Source organism: Rousettus aegyptiacus, unplaced genomic scaffold, assembly GCF_014176215.1.
Source record: "Rousettus aegyptiacus isolate mRouAeg1 unplaced genomic scaffold, mRouAeg1.p scaffold_m13_p_2, whole genome shotgun sequence".
Taxonomy (NCBI): Eukaryota; Metazoa; Chordata; class Mammalia; order Chiroptera; family Pteropodidae; genus Rousettus; species Rousettus aegyptiacus.
Window position 1 is genome coordinate 15227111 of NW_023416295.1, and position 19521 is coordinate 15246631.

General features: G+C 38.2%; 1 pseudogene; it reads left to right on the forward strand.

Annotated features, from left to right (window-relative positions):
• The first annotated feature begins 14427 nt into the window (after nucleotides 1-14427).
• Nucleotides 14428-14546, forward strand: LOC118614408 (annotated as a pseudogene).
• Nucleotides 14547-19521: the final 4975 nt, after the last annotated feature.

Here is a 19521-nt window from a genome sequence, read left to right on the forward strand (position 1 = left end):
GGAGGTCAGACTAGCTGGGGTTGCAGGATTCACTTTCCATAGGGCTTCTCCACTCACAGGTCTGGCGTCTTGACAGCTATCATCTTGGAGCATTGACTTGTGGCCTCTTTGCTTCGTGGTCACAGCACAGTGGGAATTTTTACATGGAGACTTAAGGCTCCAAACGGGTGCCCAATGAGGGTGGAGCTGCGTTACTTTATAGCTAGACTTGGACATCGCATAGCCTTACTTCTGTCATCCACTGTTGGTCAAGATGTCACAAATGCCAAGATGTTCATATATAAGGAGAGGGGACATGGACGCCACCCGTCAATAGAGGACAGTCAAAAAATTTGTGGCCATATTTTAAAACCACTATCTGTGTTAAAATCCTTTGTCAGCAAGCAAGTAGGTCAAACACATCAGATCCTGACAGATGCCAAGGAACATGTACACATATTGTTTGCTTTCTTTCTTTTTTAAAAAATTAACTGAACAGAAAGCTTGGGTCTTTATTTGCCTGAAGGCATCTTCTTCCCTATCACCATGGAGATGCAGTGGGAGGGGACTCAGTCCAAGACAGAAGAGAAGGTAAACACCTGTGGGATGTTGACTGAAGGGCCAGAGAGCCTAGCCACCTTGGCTGTGGTTCACATGCAGAATCAGCCCATCTAGCCCAGCTCTTCCATTTTACAGCTGAAAAGTCTGATGTCCAAAAGGAAGAGTCTTGCCCAGAACTAAGCAGTCCAATATAGTCACCACTAGCCACATGCCGCTATTTAAATCAAAATGAACTAAAATGAAAAATTCAGTTCCTTGGTTGCTTCAAGTGCTCTATAGCTATATGTGGCTGGTGGCGATTGTATTGGACAGTGCAGATATAGAGCATTTTTATTGCAGAAAAGTCTCTTGGGACAGTGCTGCTCTAGAATCACCAGCTAGTGTTGGGGACAATCCTAGTCTAGAACCCTCCTCTTCTGTTGACCAGGCCCTGAAATTTTCCCCAGGGAGGCTGAAGTTGAGGAGAACACTATTGCCAGAGGCTCAGAGCAGATCTCAAAGCACAGAGCCTGCCTCTTCTTTTTGCCTGTGCACTTTAGTCTGGCTGCCTGCCCGATTAGCCAGGTGACACCTCCAGGTGTACTGGAAGAGGCCATAGGGCTTGGGCTGAAGAGAAGAGAGATAAGTGGCCTTGTAGTCCCTGCTGGGGATGAGGAGGACCCAGGAGACAAATGAATTTATCAGAACTATAGGGAGCTAGCTTCAGAGGGGGATGAACTGGGGAGGGCGGCTCCCCATGCTCTCACTGCAGCAGAGACAACTGCATAACCAACAGTCTTTAGCTAGAGCCCTTGCCTGTCAGGAGCACCCCCACCCCTCCCTTTCAGCCTGGCAGCTCGATGGTGTCACCTCCCATTTTGGACAGGGGTCCAAAACCAGCTTCCCTCCCTTCCCAGGCCTCCTACTTCTGCCAGACACCAGCATCCTCCACTCACTCTGGGCCAACAGTGCTGCCCTCTTATCTGCCGCAGCAAGGTGAGAGCCATCAGTACCCTCCTCATTCCTTAGCCAGGCTCCACCAGGGCCTCTGTGGCTGTGTGCCCACTCAACGGCTGGGTGGTAGAGGCCTGAGTCCTGGCTCCTGGCCCGAGTCCTGGCTCCTGGCCCCACCTGTAAAGCAGAGGTGGGCTGTTTTAGGTCGGTCGGTGCTTCTCAAACTCTACACAGACCTCCTAGAGATCTTGCTAAAATGCAGATTCTGTTTCTGTAGGTCTGGGGTGAGGCCCAAGATCCTGCATTGCTAATAAGCTTCCAGGTGATGCTTCTGCTACTGCTTTGCAGTGGCAAGGATTCAGGGCTTTCTATAGAACTTTCTGTGGTGATAGAAATATCCTCTATTTGTATTCTCCAAAATGGTAGTCACTGGGCACAGTGGCTACTGAGCACCTGAAATGTGGCTAGTGACTTCAAGGAACTAACTTTTACATTTTACTTAATTTTAATTAATTTAAATTTCAGTGTGTCTCAAATGGCTACTGTTTTGGACAGTATGGATAGATAATCTCCAAGATCAGATGTCAAGCTTATTCAGGGTGGCATGGCTGTGGACCATGGACCGTGGCTCCACTGGGGCATGAACCCAGGACCCTCTGCATGTAAAGCAGACGTGCTAACCACTATACTATGGAATGGTTCTGTTGTGGGCCCTCTCCGAGCCTCTGGTTTCTCATCTCTAAATTGCAAATAACAGTAATGCTTTCACAGGATTGTTGAGAAAATCTAAATGGATTAAAGGTTACGAAGTGACCAGTACAGTGCCTGGACATAGTACATGCTCAGTTCACGTTAAAAATGTCACAGCGGAGCCACCCTGGGTCGGTGGACCTGGGTTCAAATCCTGGATCCAGCACTTACTAGCTTTGTGAACTTGAGCTAGTTATTGGATCTCTCTTTGCCTCAGTTTCATCATCTTTCAAATGAAGATCATGAAGGTTCAATTACTCATTAATTTTGCCATTCAGCAACCATTAATTGTGTTCTCTTTTTATGTGTCAGATTCTGTGCTAGTGCCTGAGGTATAATAACAAGTAGAATCAGAAACCGTTCATATGATCTGCTCTGTGCTAAATCAATATTCACAACAAAGTAGAGAATACTGGAATTCAGAGACACCTGATGCCGTAGCACCCACAGCTGGGCGGCCACAGAAGGCCATTCTGGGGAAGAGATGTTGCATGGATGTTGAGATGTGGTTCTGGAGCTGGGAAGAGAAGCTGAACCAGGGATGTGAATTCATGAGTTGCCTATTCATAGAGCTGTTGGAGAGTAAAGGAGACAAGATTTGAAAAGGGTTAAAGCACAGTTTCCCCCTGAGGGGCTCCACACACCTGAGGGCTCGGTTTGTGGCTGTCTTCTGTCTCTGTCTCTCCATGGGCTTTGGAGCAGCACCTCTCACTGGCGGAGCAGAGGTGAGCCCAGCCTCTGTCCCAGAGCTTCTGTCCCAGTCACTGAACCTGGAGCAATTCCCTTTCCCCGTTGGAACAATTCATCAGCAAATCTGGATGCTCCAAATAAAATATCATCAGAAATTTACCAGTTGGTGGACAATTCCCAGATGAACAAAACACCCATACGTGCAACCTAGAGTGGAAATGACCTGATTCCTTCCCCCAGGAGACCCAACGGCCTAACCCTATATTTACTGTTCTGTATGCAGCTCCTCTGAGCTTTTGCTGTGCTGTAGTCTGCACCGATCATTTGCCGCCCTGAAAAAAAAAAAAAAAAAAAAAAGAATAGCTTAAATAGGTGAAGCTTAGAAGTTTTGATTAATTAAAGCATTTGGTTTCCTTCACATGGGAGAGGCTGGTCTTGAGAGAGGGGGTATGACTTGCACCTCTGTCACTACACAGCCACCAGCACTGCAGTTCACTTGGGGTCCTGGTTGTCTGGGTGACCGAGTTCCCATGCCTCTGGCCCCAGGGCAGATTGTAGCCGCAAAGGGAACGTTAGAAGAAAAGAGCTTGCCAGCTCTCCTAAAGCCCTCAGTCTGAAATGTACTCCTTTTCCCGCTTTCAGATACTCTTGGAGCTGAGTCAATTCCCTGAAAAACAATGATTAGAAAGCCAATTTGCCAAATGGTCAATTCACTTATTGACTAATGTGCCAAATGGACCAAATTGGATACTTTGCAATATTTGACTATCTTGTAATTTGTCTAGAGTATTTAGCTGCTTTAAGAAACATGTTATCAGTAGTAATGCTATTTCAACATTTCACATGGGATTTTTTGAGTTTATGTTAGTATTTATGTAGAACTATTTTAACTGATGAGCACTTATGATTTTCTTTGTATGCTTTATAATACACATTTTAATTTAATCTAGTTTAAAACTGGTTTACTTTGTGTTTTCAAATTTAAAGGTAAACTTTTGATTTTTTATACTGAAGATTTAGTTTAATTTAAAATTACAGTATATTTCCAATGCTTTTGAATATAAATATATTAAATTTAAATGTTGAATTGCCAGGAATGGAAAATTAAGGCAGATATGCAGGTTGAGAAACTGGTGAACAGTACTAAAAGGTGCTTGATGTTTAGTAAAATGAAAAACAATGTTGTAGCACAATTGAAATCAGAAGTGGCTAAAAAAAATTCCATTACACCAGGAGAAATTAAAATCTATTGATTTTGTAGCTATTTTCAGAAATAATCCATATCTTGTGACAGAGCCCCTTTTTGGTAAATCAGCTAAGCAACTAGAAATATTTTTTAAATGTCAATTTTGGTTTTTGTCAATCTTCTTGTGATTTTAGTATTTCTCAGATAGTCAATCTATCTTAGTTTTTTATTTCCAGCCATTAATAGCCACATTTTAAAATGCAAAATATTCACTCCTCTGCTTCAGAGTTGATTCTTCCTTGACTATTTGTCTGGTACTTAACACATGACTAATGTGGGAAATCTCTTCCAGCCATCCTCAAATGCTTTGGTTGTACTCTTTCCCCTTGAACCTTTCTGCAACTGTTGGCAGGTTGATGTAAAATTTTAATTAACTTTAAAGCAAAATGCAAATAAATTGACTTTAAACAGCATTCAAAATAAAGCAGAATTTTAGATGAAATTAATTTATAATTTAAAATTTAATTCCTGGGGGAAAAAATTCCAGTTAAAAATTAAATTATGCTGAAGAGATTTTCCTATTACATACAGAAATTTCAGTGGGTAAATATTCTCACGAACCATCAAAACTTGTGAATTTGGTAAATTTAGTGAAACGGTCATTTGGGAAATTGGTCATTCTAATAACTGGCTTTCTGGGAATTAGCTGTCAGCCAACTGGCCTTTCAGAGAATTAGTTTTTACTGATTGGACATTCATTGAAATAATTTTCATTGAACTGGTGGATTTCCACTCTTTTCTTTCCTTTCCTCTTGAGTTTTCTAAAATCTTGTACCTTCCCCCCTCCCCCCTCCGCCCAAACCCCTGTGAATCTCTTAACTAGCTGGTTTTCTCAGGGATGCAAATTCTTTTTGAGAGCATTTAACAGCCAAGTCTTTAGGAGGTAGAAGCAAAATTCATGTAATTTCTTTGGGGCCTTTGGCATGCTAGAAACCCAGTGTTTTAAAAGGATCTGATAATGCAGGTATGGTATCCTTGTCTCCTCTGTGGCTCGGCCTTGAGAAACACTGAACTACAGAACCGAGTCCCTTCTATGCCCTTAATTTAGTTCTGGGGCTTGAAGAGACATTTAGGCCATCTAGGCTAGAGTTTCTTAACCTCAGCAATACTGACATTTTGGACCGGATGTTTCTTTATAGTGCAGGCTTTCCTCGGCATTGTAGGATATTTAGCAGAACCTCTGGCCTGTACCTTCTAGCTGCCGGTAGCACCTCCCAAGCTGCAACAATTGAAAATGTTCCCAGATGTTGCGAAATGTCATCCCCTGGTTCTCATCCGTGGTGAAGAACCTCTGATCTACTCTCCCAGTCTACACAGTCTAGAACTTCCCTTTCCTTTTTATACTACACCCCCCCCAAATGCTGCAGAGGCCTGAGAACTCACCTTCTCACTCTGGTTTTCCTGAGAGACAACTTCATTGCTGTGGTGAGCTTTGGGACATGCTGTTCTGGGGTAAGAGCCTGTCTCTCTTATTTGTTAGGTGTGACCTTGGATAAACCTCTTAAGCTATTTCAGCCTGTGTCCTGATATGGCCTGATCCTTGCTTTGTATTGCAAGGACTAAATAGCTAGGTATATGAAATATCTGGCCTTCTGGTATGTTTGATAACCGTCTTCCCTATAATGGACCCAAATAAGCCATCTTTCAGTTCCCTCCTGCAATGGTGAAGTTTTGTGTCCCCCCTCCAACTTTCTTTTTTTTTTATGTGTTGAAATCTTAATGCCCAAAGTAATGGGATTAGGAGGTCGGGTTTTGGGGAGGTGATTAGATTACAGGGGTGGAGCCCTCATGAATGAAAATCTTGCTTCTAAACAAGAGGCCCAGAGAGCTCCCTTACCCATTCTACCATGGGAGGCCATGATGGGAAGTTGTAATTTTGCCTGTGGAAAAGGACTTTCACCAGAAACCTAACAGTGCTGACGCCTTGATCTTTCCATAACATAGAACTGTGAAAAATAAATTTCTGTTGTTTACAGGCCATCCAGTCTGTGGTATTTTGTTACAGCAGCCAGAAGGACTAAGATACTTTCCTTTACCATGTTCCTATACACCGATGTCATGCAGACTATCAGACCTTTGTACCTTGTGACAGCTCTGAATTCAGTGGTCGAAGGCTGCCAACCCATACTTATTCATTCTGAGTATACCAAGCTCCATCAACCTTTACGCTTTCTCAGGCAGTTCAGAGATGACAGCACAATTCATCATGGAGAAGTTCGTCATTAAGTTAGTGTGAAGCTGGGCAGAAAAGATACTTAGGAATGGCACTATGATGGAAAGAGGGGACTCCTGCAAGGCCTTGCCTGGCAGTTTTGCTCCTCCAGCGGCTGCAATGGTCATTGCAGAAAGGCCAGATGCTATCTTAGTCTGTGTCCAGAAGTAGCAGGTGAACTACCTAAATAGAAACCAAACTCCATGAGTGAGCATGCTTTTCTGCAATGATACCCTCGTGCTGGGTGTACCACGGGGACCCAAGCTAAGAGACTGAGATCACACTGCCCTTGGCATCTCTCTTTCTCTGCCAGTTGCCCATTTAGAATTAGCTCCTGACACTTTCCAGGAAGTATAAATGAGACACAAACCCTCGAGTCTGGAGATGTGAGAAGCCCCATGACTCCTAGAACAGCCAGCATTTGCTAAGCAGTTTTAAAAAGAGCATGGTGTCAGGAAGCCACCAGATAGCCCTCAGAGGGGGGCAGACTCACTGCATATGTCTTTATAGGTAACCTGGACTTAATACAGCTTAACTGGCCTTGTCAATTTCACATCTAGAAAATAGAGGCCCCAGATTGCTACCTGTGTCAGGGGAGGGATCGTGAGTCAAAGTACTGAAGATCCATCTAGCTGGTGCTAGAAAGATCCCCCAGTTGGGGATAACAGGCCCTGGAAGGGGGCAGGAGGCCTAGAGAATTTGCTTCAGTTGAGTTTTATATATCTGGGAATATTCTGTTACTTGCTAGAGCTGACTTTTGTTTTTCCTTGGATGGGGAAAGAAAAATTGAGTTGAAATGACCCTAGTTTGAGAGGATGGTCTCCCAAAGCCCCACTAGAAACAGACTGAAATTACAGATAGTGTTGGGACTTGCACACAAGGCAGTCCTGCCTGCTGTTCCCTGGAGCAGGAGAGCCTGTTAGCCAAGGGGATTAGAGCAGACTGTTGAAACATGGAGCTGCTGCGTCTGGCCTAAGGCTCTGTGCAATTTACTCCTAGACAATCTCTTGATTTATGAGTCTAAATCACATCTAGAGCTATTGTGAATCACCAGTCCCCCTCCCTTGCAAGGTTTTGAAGATAAGAACTCTAAATGAGAGGCTTCCCTGGACCCAGGAGAGAAGAACAGGACTGTATTTTCTAAGTCCATGAAAAAAAAAAGAAAAAAAACCCATTAAACTGCTCTCTGGGCATCTCTGGAGGCTTTGGAAATGCAAGGAGGAGGAGAGCCATTTTTAAGGTCGTTTTTTGTCTGTGTCTGACTTGGAGGATGGGGGCTGGGGAATGAAGAGAGGGAGAGTGTAAAGTGGCCATGCCTGTTGAAGGTACCCTATTAGGGGTGATCTCGATTCTCTAAGGAAGGTCTCTGCTATACTGGAACCTTTTGCAACAAATATGACCTCAGCCCTTCCGGAAGCATCAAGTCTTTAGCAAAAAGGAGGTCCATCTGGATTCTCTAGTTCAGTCTTCTGCCTCAGCTATAGGACTATTCCCAAACTTTTTCTCAAGAGCCACTTAAATTGGGTTTCAAGGGTCTTTAGACACAGTCAGCTTCCACTTCATAAACTCAGAGACAGTCAGAGAGCTAAAGGAGCTCAGAGGCCAGTCGGATCAATGTGACAGTTCTGAAGTTAAAAACCTGAGGACTGGAGAAATGATGTGACTTGCCTAAAAATGTACATCAATTAGTGTCAGAGTCTGGATCATAATACAGAAGTCTTTCCTGCTAGTCCCAAGCCCCTTTAGCAGAATCCTGCAGTGTTCTCCAGTTCCCCTAAACCTGTATTTGCTGAAGCACGTGCAATTGCTTTGTGGGTTTCACTTTGTTCTCTTCTAAACAGCTATCCTTACCCTTGATGGGGATAATGAGCCAGGAAGAATAATATTGTCTATATGTTCTCCTTCCTTCCTTCCATTCCTCCATCTTTTTCTTTCCTTCCAACATTAAAAAAAAAAAAAAAAAAAGAAATTAAGACAATTTTTTTTTAGAGCAATTTTAGGTTTACAACAAAATCGAGAGGCAGACATAGAGATTTCCCATACTTCCTGCCCCTGTACAAGCATAGCGTCCCCTATTGTGGGAATGGCAATTTTTTTTTTAAATTGAGGTTGAACCTGCAATAATCACTGGAAGTCTATAGTTCACTTAGGGTTCACTTTCGATGTCGTATATTCTATGAGTTTGGACAAAAGTATAATGGCATATGTTCATTATTATAATGTCACACAGAATGTTTTCACTACCTTAAAAATTATGTGTTCCGCCTATTTATCTCCCCCCTACCCTGGCAATCTGATCTTTTCATTGTTTCCATAGCTTTGCCTTTTCTAGAATGTCATATATGTCGGACATACATACAGTGTGTAGCCTTTTCAGATTGGTTTCTTAAACACAGTAATATGATGCATTTATGTTTCCTCCATATGTTTTCATGGCTCCATATCTCGTTTATTTTTAGTATTGAATAGCATTCCATTGTCTGGATGTACCACAGTTTATTCATCTATTCACCTACTGAAGGACACCTTGGTTACTTAAAAGTTTTGGCAATTATGAATAAAGCTGCTATAAACACCTGTTTATAGCAAACTATAACATACTGCAGATTTTCATGTGGACATGTTTTCAACTTGAATACCATGGAACATGACTGCTGGAACATAGGGTAAGAATATGTTTAGTTTTGTAAACATTGCCAAACTATTTTCCACAGTGGTTGTACTATTTTGCATCCCCACCAGCAACGTATGAGAATTCTTGTTGCCCACATACTCGCCAGCATTAGGTGTTCCTGATTTTGGTCATTCTAATGGTGCATATGGTATATCACTGTTGTTTTAATTTGCATTTCCTTGATGACATATGATGTGAAGCATCTTTTCGTATGCTTTTGCATTCTGTATATCTTTTTTGATGAGGTATCTGTTAAAGTCTTTGGCCCAATTCTAAAATCAAGTTGTTCGTTTCTAATTTCCAAGCTTTATGATTTCATTGTGTATTTTAGATAACAATCCTTTATCAGGTATGTCTTCTGCAAATATTTTCTCCAAGTCTGTGACTTATTTTCTAGTTCTCTTGACAGTGTCTTTTTCAGAGCAGAAGTTTTTAATTTTAATGAAGTCCAGCTTATCAATTATTTCTTTTATGGATGATGTCTTTGGTGTTGTGTCTAAAAAAGCATCATCATACCCAAGGTCATCTAGGTTCTTTCCTATGTCATCTTCTAGAAGTTTTATAGTTTCACATTTTACATTTAGGTCTATGATACATTTTAAGTTAATTTTTGTTAACTTAAACATTAAGTTAATAAAACAATTTTTGTAAGTTTGATGTTTAGAATCACTTTTTAGCATAGATGCCCATTTGTTCCAGCACCATTTGTTGAAGAGACTGTCTTTGCTCCATTGTATTGTCTTTGCTCCAATGTCAAAGATCAGTTGACCACGTTTGTGGGAATTCCTTTTTTTTTTTTTTTTTTTTTACTAACATTTATTGAATATTTATTTGCTCAACAATACTCACTGAATGTTTACTGAGTCCCATTTATGTGCCAGAGAGGGATGATGCTAAGAGCTCTGTGTATATCACCATATTTAATCCTCAAAGCAATTCTAAAGAGTAGCTACTCTTTGTAGCTCCATTTTATAGAGATTGGAGAAGTAAATTCACTGCCCAAGTTTGCACAGTTAGACTTGAATTTGAGTCTTAATTCTGCCATTTTCTACCTAGTTCTTGAGCTGATGATGTTGACCATTAAGTTATATTAGATGTCCTATGCATTTCAAACTAGCCATGGCTCTAAGTTCAAACTAGCGACAAGGTCATGCATAGACTTCAGTGCTTTTGCCAGGTGGCCGTTCGCATCCTGGCATATAATGTTTAACATTGCCTATATCATTCCTCTTTTCATAGGGACTTTCCTACGGTTCCCAGGCCACAGGAACATCAGCATGACCATTTGCAACTGAGCCAGTCAGTATTTCTTCAGCACAGGAAAACACATGGGGCCAAAATTGCTGACTTTGGGGTTAGATGAGACACATTAACTATAGTACTGCCAAAGGTGGAATAGTTTTTGTTATTTTTGTCTTCTTCTAATTAAAAAAGCAAACAAACATATTCTAAAAGCTGTGACTCTTATTACATCAAAATTACCAGGCTTGTGGTATTTGATGATTACTCTGGTATCAAACCTGGAGACTTTAGGAAAGAACTGAGGCTAGAAAGGTGGTTCATGATCACAAGAAGTTTGACATTTCAGATGCTTCCTGACGTGGCCCCAGATCACCTCGCCAGTGACAAATATCTCCTGCCGATTTCCTATATGCAAGTTTCATTACAAACGATTTTAACCACTCACTGTTTTCCAAATACGTTTCCTATAATATTGTTCCCAAAGGCCTTTATATCACCATGTCTCCTTCAAGGCTTGGTAAAATATCTCCTTCTCTGTGGAACTTTCTCTGGATCTCTAACTGGAAGAAATTTCCCCTTTCACTGAGCTTCTTCTTTAACTTCTTATCACACTTGGCAGATTCCACTTAGTAAAGTAGCTATTTACTGACATGCCTTAACTTAGCTGAGCTTGGAAATGAGAAACCAAGGAAGGATTTTAAGCAGGACAATAAGAGTCAGATTTGTGTTTGAATATTGTTCTGTTTTTTTTTTTTTTTTTTTTTTTTTTTTTTTTTTTTTTTTTTTTTTTTTTATGCAGAGAGTTTAGCCAGAGAGACTTGGACAGAACGAAATCAGCAAGAGCCTGTTTGACCTCTGGAATGAAACTGGGTTGGTAGAGATGATAGAAGTAGATGAGGGAGCTCTGAAATATTTTGGAGTGTTCAAGGGGCTTTGCGAGTCTGTTTTTTCGGAACTCTGGTTTCCTAATCCTTTCTCTAAGGATGTGTTTCAATTCAATATATCCTCTTTTTTTCTCTGCCATTCTACAAAACTATATGGGTGTGCATGCATATATGTGTCATTGTGTATATGTCTGTGTATGTGTGTGCATATGTGAATGTGTGTGCACACGTGTTTGTGTGCAGCAGTGTGTACATGCATGTGCGCATGTGTGTTTGTGCTGACCTACTATTGTTGTCACCATTGCAGCCAGTGTTCCGGACACAGATGCAGGGAGATAGAAAGCTGATGAGTGACAGTTGGATATAGTTTTGGAATAAATAAGGCTGGAGATTGGATGATGATAAAGAAAGTCTGTCTCTGTTTGGCTTCCTGAATGTCAGAGTGGTGGGAACCCGTGAACAGGTGACCGAGAGGGCAGACTCATCTCCTGACCTTGACAGCTTGAAGAATAGGAAGATCTCTCTACCCACTCAATCCTTGCATCTGTTAATAATGGGTGAGGGCCATTCGACGTAAGGTTAAGATCATTGCCAAGATGACCTCTGGAGGGTTCCTCTGGAATAAATCTTCTCATATTGTCTCAGCCATTGTGAGTTGGGGAGTATGTATCATTATTTTGGCCACATGAAAACTGAGAACACTACATAAATTCACATTATTGAGCAAGAAGGGTTATAGTGACCTTGTACGTTTCACATTTACCCTTCAATTCCCCTGCTTCTTCTGTACTTTGGTTTATTTAAAATTATGGTCGCCTCCAGGAGTGGAGATATTTCATAGCGTGGGAGTTGGGTTCAAGACAGGATTCTGGGCCCAGAAGCGAATGGAGAAGACGAAAGCAGGTCTTGGCAGTGTCTTATCCCTGGACTTGGTGAGAGCTGTGTGTATGTTTGAAAGGGAAAATCCTGACCTTATAAAAAAAACCCGCAACACAGACATGTGGCACCTCCCAGCTGATCCCTCATCCCCAAGAGAGCTGCAAAATGAATTAACAGAGAACTTAGATCTCTATAAACCAACCGGGGAAGCACATTTATATTTAAATTTTCCCAAGACTTAGTTAACACAGGCTAGTTTTCTTTGTGATGCCGAGGCCTGAGTTGTAAGAGGCAAGTAAATTTCATTTGTGTGCATATTATGAGAAAGCCAAAAATGGTAAGAAAAATGGAGAAGTCTACAGTTTATCGAAAATCAATGGAAACACACTGACATTCTTTCCCTAAGAGAAAACTGGCATCCGGGCAAGTTAAATGACTCGTCCAAGGCCACATAGGGTGTTGGTGGTAATACTGGCCTAGAGGTGAAGGGACCCAACGCTAGTAAGCCTTTATTAGTAATCCTAAAAGTTAGTTTTCTTACAGTTAAAGCAATTTTAAGAATTCCTTGAGTCAATAAAGACTTCTAGTTTCTTTCCTTCTTTGTCTGTGTAACACACACACACACACACACACACACACACACACACACACACACATCATAACTAGTCCAGAGAATGAGAATACTACAAGCTTCCAAATACATTACAGTGGGACAGTAGACTGCCACGTCCACCAGGGTCCATTCCAGACCAATTCATTCTAGAACAAAGAATCAGGTAGAAGACATATGGAAAAGAGCAGAGGGGGTATCTGGGAGCCTTGGGGTAGCAGAACCACAGGTAAAATAATCCTAGAAAAATAAGTTCACACCTGAGTGAAAAATAATAAGAACAACTCGGACAAGGTAGTTGAAAACACTGGTTTCTGGGAACTTAAATAGAACAGTTTGACAGTGCGTGGGGAAGGGGCTAGCAGTGTGGGAAAGGTATCACTTCTAGAGGAGAGGAAGCCACATGGCAGGAGTGCTTTTGGAAGCTTGTTAGTGAAGGAAAATAAGAAAGTGAGAGTGGTCCACCAAATAAAAGTGAATCTCAAAAATCAGAAAATATACCACTCTTTTCCTGCCATCAGTTAAAGAAACTACACTTTTCTATACCAACAGAAGAGGGTGCTCTTGAACTAAGAAACATTGTCACCCAACCGCCACAATTGTGCCTACATACAATTGTATATCTACATACTTAAAAATGAACAGAAAATGGCAGACAATATCCATACAAAGCCACTAGAAAAACAAAATATGAGAATCCGAACATTTCAGCAGATGCAAATGTTCCTATCAACATCAAGCGTGAAGCAGAAGAAAACTTTAACATCCAAACTAAATTGAATGTCCTAAAACAAGTATTTGAAAATATGAAACAAAAGTTTAAGAGTTCCAAAGTTAGAACAGAAATAGACAAAAAACCATGAAAAATGTGAAGTAAGGGTTGAATTAACTCAGGAAAGAAATAAAAGAATAAGACAAAGTCATCTTAGAAATAAAGACTAATTTACAAGATACTCATAGCATAATAAATTTGACTGAAAATGTAAGAGGCATTGAGAACAGTCATGAAAAGTCACCAGAAGATAAAAATTAAATAAGGAACAAAGCAAAAAAGATCAGAGAGAAAATAATTGGTAGAAGATAGGCTCAGAGGAGTCTGAAAAAGATTAGTATTCAAATGAAAATAACTAGTATTTCAAACTCTAACTTAAGACAAATTTCTAAAATTACAAGAAGACTTGAATCTGAATCTTTAAAGGTACCACAAGTTCCTGGGAAAATAAACCTGGAATAGTGAACTACATAACATACAATAGGAAAATATTAGACTTTGAAGAAGAGAAAAACAATTTTCTAGGTCTCTAGAACAAAAGACCAAATCACTTACATAGAAAAGAAAATCAAGTAAGCATCATACTTTGTAGAAAATAAGAGAACAATAGAGTTGCCTTTTCAAGAAACTAAAAAGGTGTTATTCAAATTGTTTTTTATGTTGATGTGCTCATCTCCATGGGTCAAGACTGTGAGAGACTGTCTTCTGTTTGTGAAAACTCAGAGAACATGATTCTCTATGAGGGGTCTACTGGAGGGCTAACATTCAACCAAGATGGGACCAGGAGTGAGAAACTTCTGCAAATGGACTTAGAGTGAGCTTTGAATATATTTCAGTGTAAATCCATACTTAGAACAAGGATGGAGGAAGAGTGTAATTGTGATATGTTGTGATAATACTTAAATAATGCATCGTTGCATAGATAGTGGGTGGGAGTGAATGATATCATTTAAACAGAAAAAAAAGTAAGTAGAAGGGTAAATAAGAAAACAGGGGTCTATGGCCACGCCACCCTGAACAAGCCCAATCCCGTCTGATCTCAGAAGCTAAGTAGGGTTGGGCCTGGTTAGTACTTAGATGGGAGACCACCTAGGAAATCCAGGTGCTGTAGGCATAAAAATTAAAAAATAAAGAATTGTAAACTGATGAGGTCCTTGCAATCTGTGAGATCAACCAAGGGTTGCCTCGCCTAAAAAAAAAAAAAAAAAAAAAAAAGAAAGAAAAAAGGGAAAAAAGAGGATTAAGGGTATCATGATAGATATTAGTAAAAAGGAAACCACTATGGTAAAATACCAACCTTCCTAAGTACCAAAAGAAATATAAAATGGGACACGAAAAACTAGCTGCATAGAGAAAAAAACATAATACACATAGTCAATCTCACATAAAATATATCAGTCATGTTAATAAATTAGTTATATTACAATTTATTAATATATCATGTAACATTCAAATATGTTCAAATTGAATCATAGCAAAAATCAATTCTATAAGATACATAAAAGACACACCTATAACCAAATAGCTTAGAAAGGCTAAGAGTAAAGGGATTAACAAAGATATCCCAGAAAAATGGAAATAAACAAATAAGGGTATAAAGATCTAATTAGCACAATAAGGTAGGTATTATGGCTATATATCAAATCTCAAACCTTGATAATATAGATAATATAACTTCTTCTTAAGGCACAAATAGAATGTTTACAAAAATTGACCACATATTAGGTCACAAAGAAAGTCTTAGTGCCATAAAGTAGAAATTAATAACAAAATTTAGAAAAGTTATTTTACCTGAAAATTCAATAACAGCAACAACTCTGTTGGTTGAAAGGAGATGTATCAATTGCAATTGCAGAATTGCTAAAACAATAATTAGAATGAAAAATCTGCACATCAGAATTTATGAGATACAATTAAAGCAATGATCTGAGGAGAATCCATGGTTTTAAATACCTAAATTAGTAAAAAATAATTAAAGTAAAAACATTTAATTTCCAACTCAAAAATATAGAAAAATCTAAAAGTAAATCTAAAGGAAGGAAATAATAAAGATGAAAGAAGAAATTAACATGGTAGAAAACAGTAAAAAACTAGAACTAATAAATAAATCAAAATGCTGCTTGTTTTGGGAAAAAAAGTAAACTAGACATACCAATAGGTAACCTACTCAAGAAAAAAGACAAAGCACAAACATACAAAATAAGAAAAGGGAAATAACCATTGTAAAGATGAAAATATAAGTGAACTATTTTATAAAACTATGCAAATACACTTGAAAATTATGAAATATTCTCTATGAAAATGTAATTTATCAAAACAGACCCCATTTAATATAGAAAGCTTAAACAGACAACTCTCCAGGGCTGAAAAAGATGGAGAAATTTATCAACAAATTATTCCATATAGAAACACCAGCACCAGATGGTTGCACAGGGGAATTCTACAAACCTTCAAAGACTGAACAGTCTTGGTGTTCCATAAATTGTTCCAGAGTGTAGAAAATGAAGGCAAACTTCCAAATTCTTTTAAAAAGTAAGTGTAGTGTTGATATCTAAACCTAATAAGTTATTAATAATAATGATAATAATGTATCTTATAGAAAACTACAGACAAATCTCCCTTATAAATATAGATGCAAAAATTAAATAAAACTCTAGTGAAAAAAATCCAAAACCACCTTAATAAAATAAAACTTAGATACTAAATTTCAGGAATGCAAGGAGTTTCAATATGAAAAAAATCCATTAATATAATTCATTTTATTAATATGAATTGGGTTTAAAAGATAAAAATCAATGATTATCTTCATTTGGTAGACCTTCAACAATATTTAACATCCATTCCTGAAAAATGCACTCAATAAAATAGGAACTGATGGATACTTTCTTTACACAATTTACATATACATATATATCCATTTAAACGTGTGTGTGTGTGTGTGTGTGTGTGTGTGTGTATATATATATATATATATAATTCCTGTATATATGTAGATAAGTACCTATATATGTCCTAAACTTAGGATTTTATTTAATGAGGAAGCATGAAAGGCATTCCTGCCAGGACTAGAAATAAGCTGAAGATGTCTTCTATCTTCATTACTATTTAACATTGTTTTGGAGCCGTTAATACCATTAGATAAAGGCATAAGACTTTGCGAAGAAAAACTCTCTGTATATGTAGGTGAAATAATAGTGAAGCTTGAAAATCCAAGAATTGGTGATTAAACAAATGGAAATTAGGTAAGGAATTCAATATGATAGAATATAAAATTATAAAAATCAATAGCTTTCATACATACAAAAAATAAAGCCGAAACAAGATATGATATTAGAGGAGAAACTCGTCATTGCAACAAAAAGGTGAAACTTAAAAAGGAATATGCAAAACCCAAATGAGAAAATTTTAAAAAGTGCTTAAAGACACAAAATAGAGTTGAGGACGTAAAAAGGCACCTGTTGTTCTTGGAGAGAACTACTCAACATCATTCAGATGCCATTTTTTCTTGTTAATATATAAGTTCAACCCAATTGCAAGAAAAATGCTATCAAGCTCTTTTTTTTTTTCTTTCTGGAGATAAAGTCATGTCAAAAAATAAACACACAAGAATATCTAGGAAACCTTGGGCAGGGGAGAAGGGGGAGCAATAAGGGAGAATGATTTTGCATGATCTTAAAACATACCGTAATACTCGATGGTTAATGCAGTGTGGTATTGGCATGAGAATAGAAGACTAGAAACACAAAACAGAAATTCCAGAAATAAATTTAAGTATGAACAAAAAGGTATTATCCAATAAATACGGTACTTCAAATCACTGGAGATGAGGTGCACTTTTTAATAAAAGGTGTTGAAACAGCTGATAGCCATTTGGGAAACGATAAAACTAGGTTCATACCTTACACTATATCCCATAAACTCTAAAAGAATGAGAACTAGAAATGTAAAAATACAAAATAAACAAGTCTTACAAGTACTAGAAGAAAACACGAATGATAGTTTTTATAATTTGTGTGTAGGAAAATGTTTTCTGAATGTGACTCAAAATCCAAATGCAAAAGAAAAGATTGATAAATTCTACTACATAACATTAAAAAAGAATTACATGGCAAAGAACAAGCAAAATCAAAAGAAAAATATCTGACTGGGAGAAAATATTTGCAACATGATGTGTCAGAGATAAATGAGTCTCTATTATATAAAGTATTTTTAAAAATTGACCTATAAACCCAAAATCACAAATTTTCAGAAAAATACAAGAAAATGATTCTTAAACACATGAAAATATGCTCAATTCCACTCATAATAAAATTAATGCTGACTAAAACCCTACTTTTTTTCACAGATCAAAGTGGAAAAAATTCACAAGTTTAACAACACAGTGTTGGTGAGGCTGTGGAGGAACAAGCTGTATTAGCTTCCTATGGCTGCAACAACAAAATATGAGAATGAGTGACTTAAACACAGAAATTTATTTTTGCATAGTTTTGGAGGATAGGGGTCCAAGACCAAGTCGTTGGCAGGTTTGATTTCTTCTGAGGTCTCTCTCTTTGGCTGGCAGATGGCTGCCTTCTCATTGTATCTTCACATGGTCTTTCTCCTATGCACCCACATCTATGACACCAGTCAGATTGCATTAGGGTTTATCTTAATGGCCTCATTTTAACTTAATCATATCTTTAAAGGCTTTAGTCACATTCTGAGGTACCAGGTGTTAAGATTTTAACATATGAATTTTGGGGACATAAAAATCAGCTTGTAACACAGGCACATCCATTTCTCATAGAATTAAATATTCTAATCCATTTGGAGGAAAATATAGCAATATCTACAAAATTATCTGTACAACATTTACCCTTTGATCTAGCAATCTGACCCCCAAAAATTTATCCTGAAGCCAGCCCTCAAAAACAAACAAACAAAAAACATATGCACAAGTTTATTTATCAAGCTTTTATTTGTAGGGATAAAATAATGGAAATAATCTAAATATCAATACATAAAATGTGTGTGTGTGTGTGTGTGTATGTGTGTGTGTGTGTGTGTGTGTGTTTTACACTACGGTACATCCACACACTTGAGTAAGCATTCAACTATAAAAATGAATGGAGAAGCTCTTTATTAATTGTTCAGAGTTATTTCCAGTATCTGTTTCAAATAAAAAATACAAAGTAAAAACAATAGTACAATTAGTAGGCTCCTTTCTATGTAAGAGGGGAGGGGAAATAAAGAAGAATACACACACATTTACTTTTTAAAAAGAAAATATGGGAAGAATAAACCAAAAGCTAATGAAAAACTTGTCTGCATAACAAGTGTAGGGTAGGAGTGAAAAAAGGATGGAGGGCCTGGGAAGCAGTGACATTTTTCAAAGTATACCTTTTCAAATAGTTTCGACTTTTAAGGCATCATAAAGTTATGAATATTCAAAAATAAGATTTAATAAACTAGGAACTTCCTCAATTTGAACAAAAAGAGAAACAAATGTATCCTACTATATAAGCAATTGATAACATAGTCCCAAAGGAAAAAGAATTAACTCAGTTAACTGAACACAGAACTTTGCTGCACATGCTCAGTAGGATACAGTCTAAGGACAAAAAAATAACTGAAAAAAATTTCGACGTTGCTTGGTAGGTTTGTTGTTGGTTGTGGTATTAGTGTATCAATTTCCATACTAGTTTGTGCAAATTGTAGAGCAAAAGAGTCAACAGTGGGTATAGTTAGGACTAGGGTTTTTATCATGAAAGAAGGGAACTAGAGGTAAGGATGGGAAGAGATGAAGAGCTCTCTGCTCTCTGATTTGGATTTGATGGTATCAGAATGAACTCATGATTTAAGCACTTATATTTCTTAGTTCTGATAAGTCATGAGGAAAGAAAAATGCAAGTTGAATCTGGAATATTTTATTGTCCTAGGAAGCAAAAATGAGCTCAAAAAACCAATGGTGACATACAAAATGAATACAGGAGCTGGCTTGAAGAAGTTACCAAGTTAGAGAAAGATTGAACATCAAAGAAACAATTATGATAATGTCTTTTATTGTGTTGGGTTAAAAAATATTTTAAAAACAAACAAACAAGGAAATA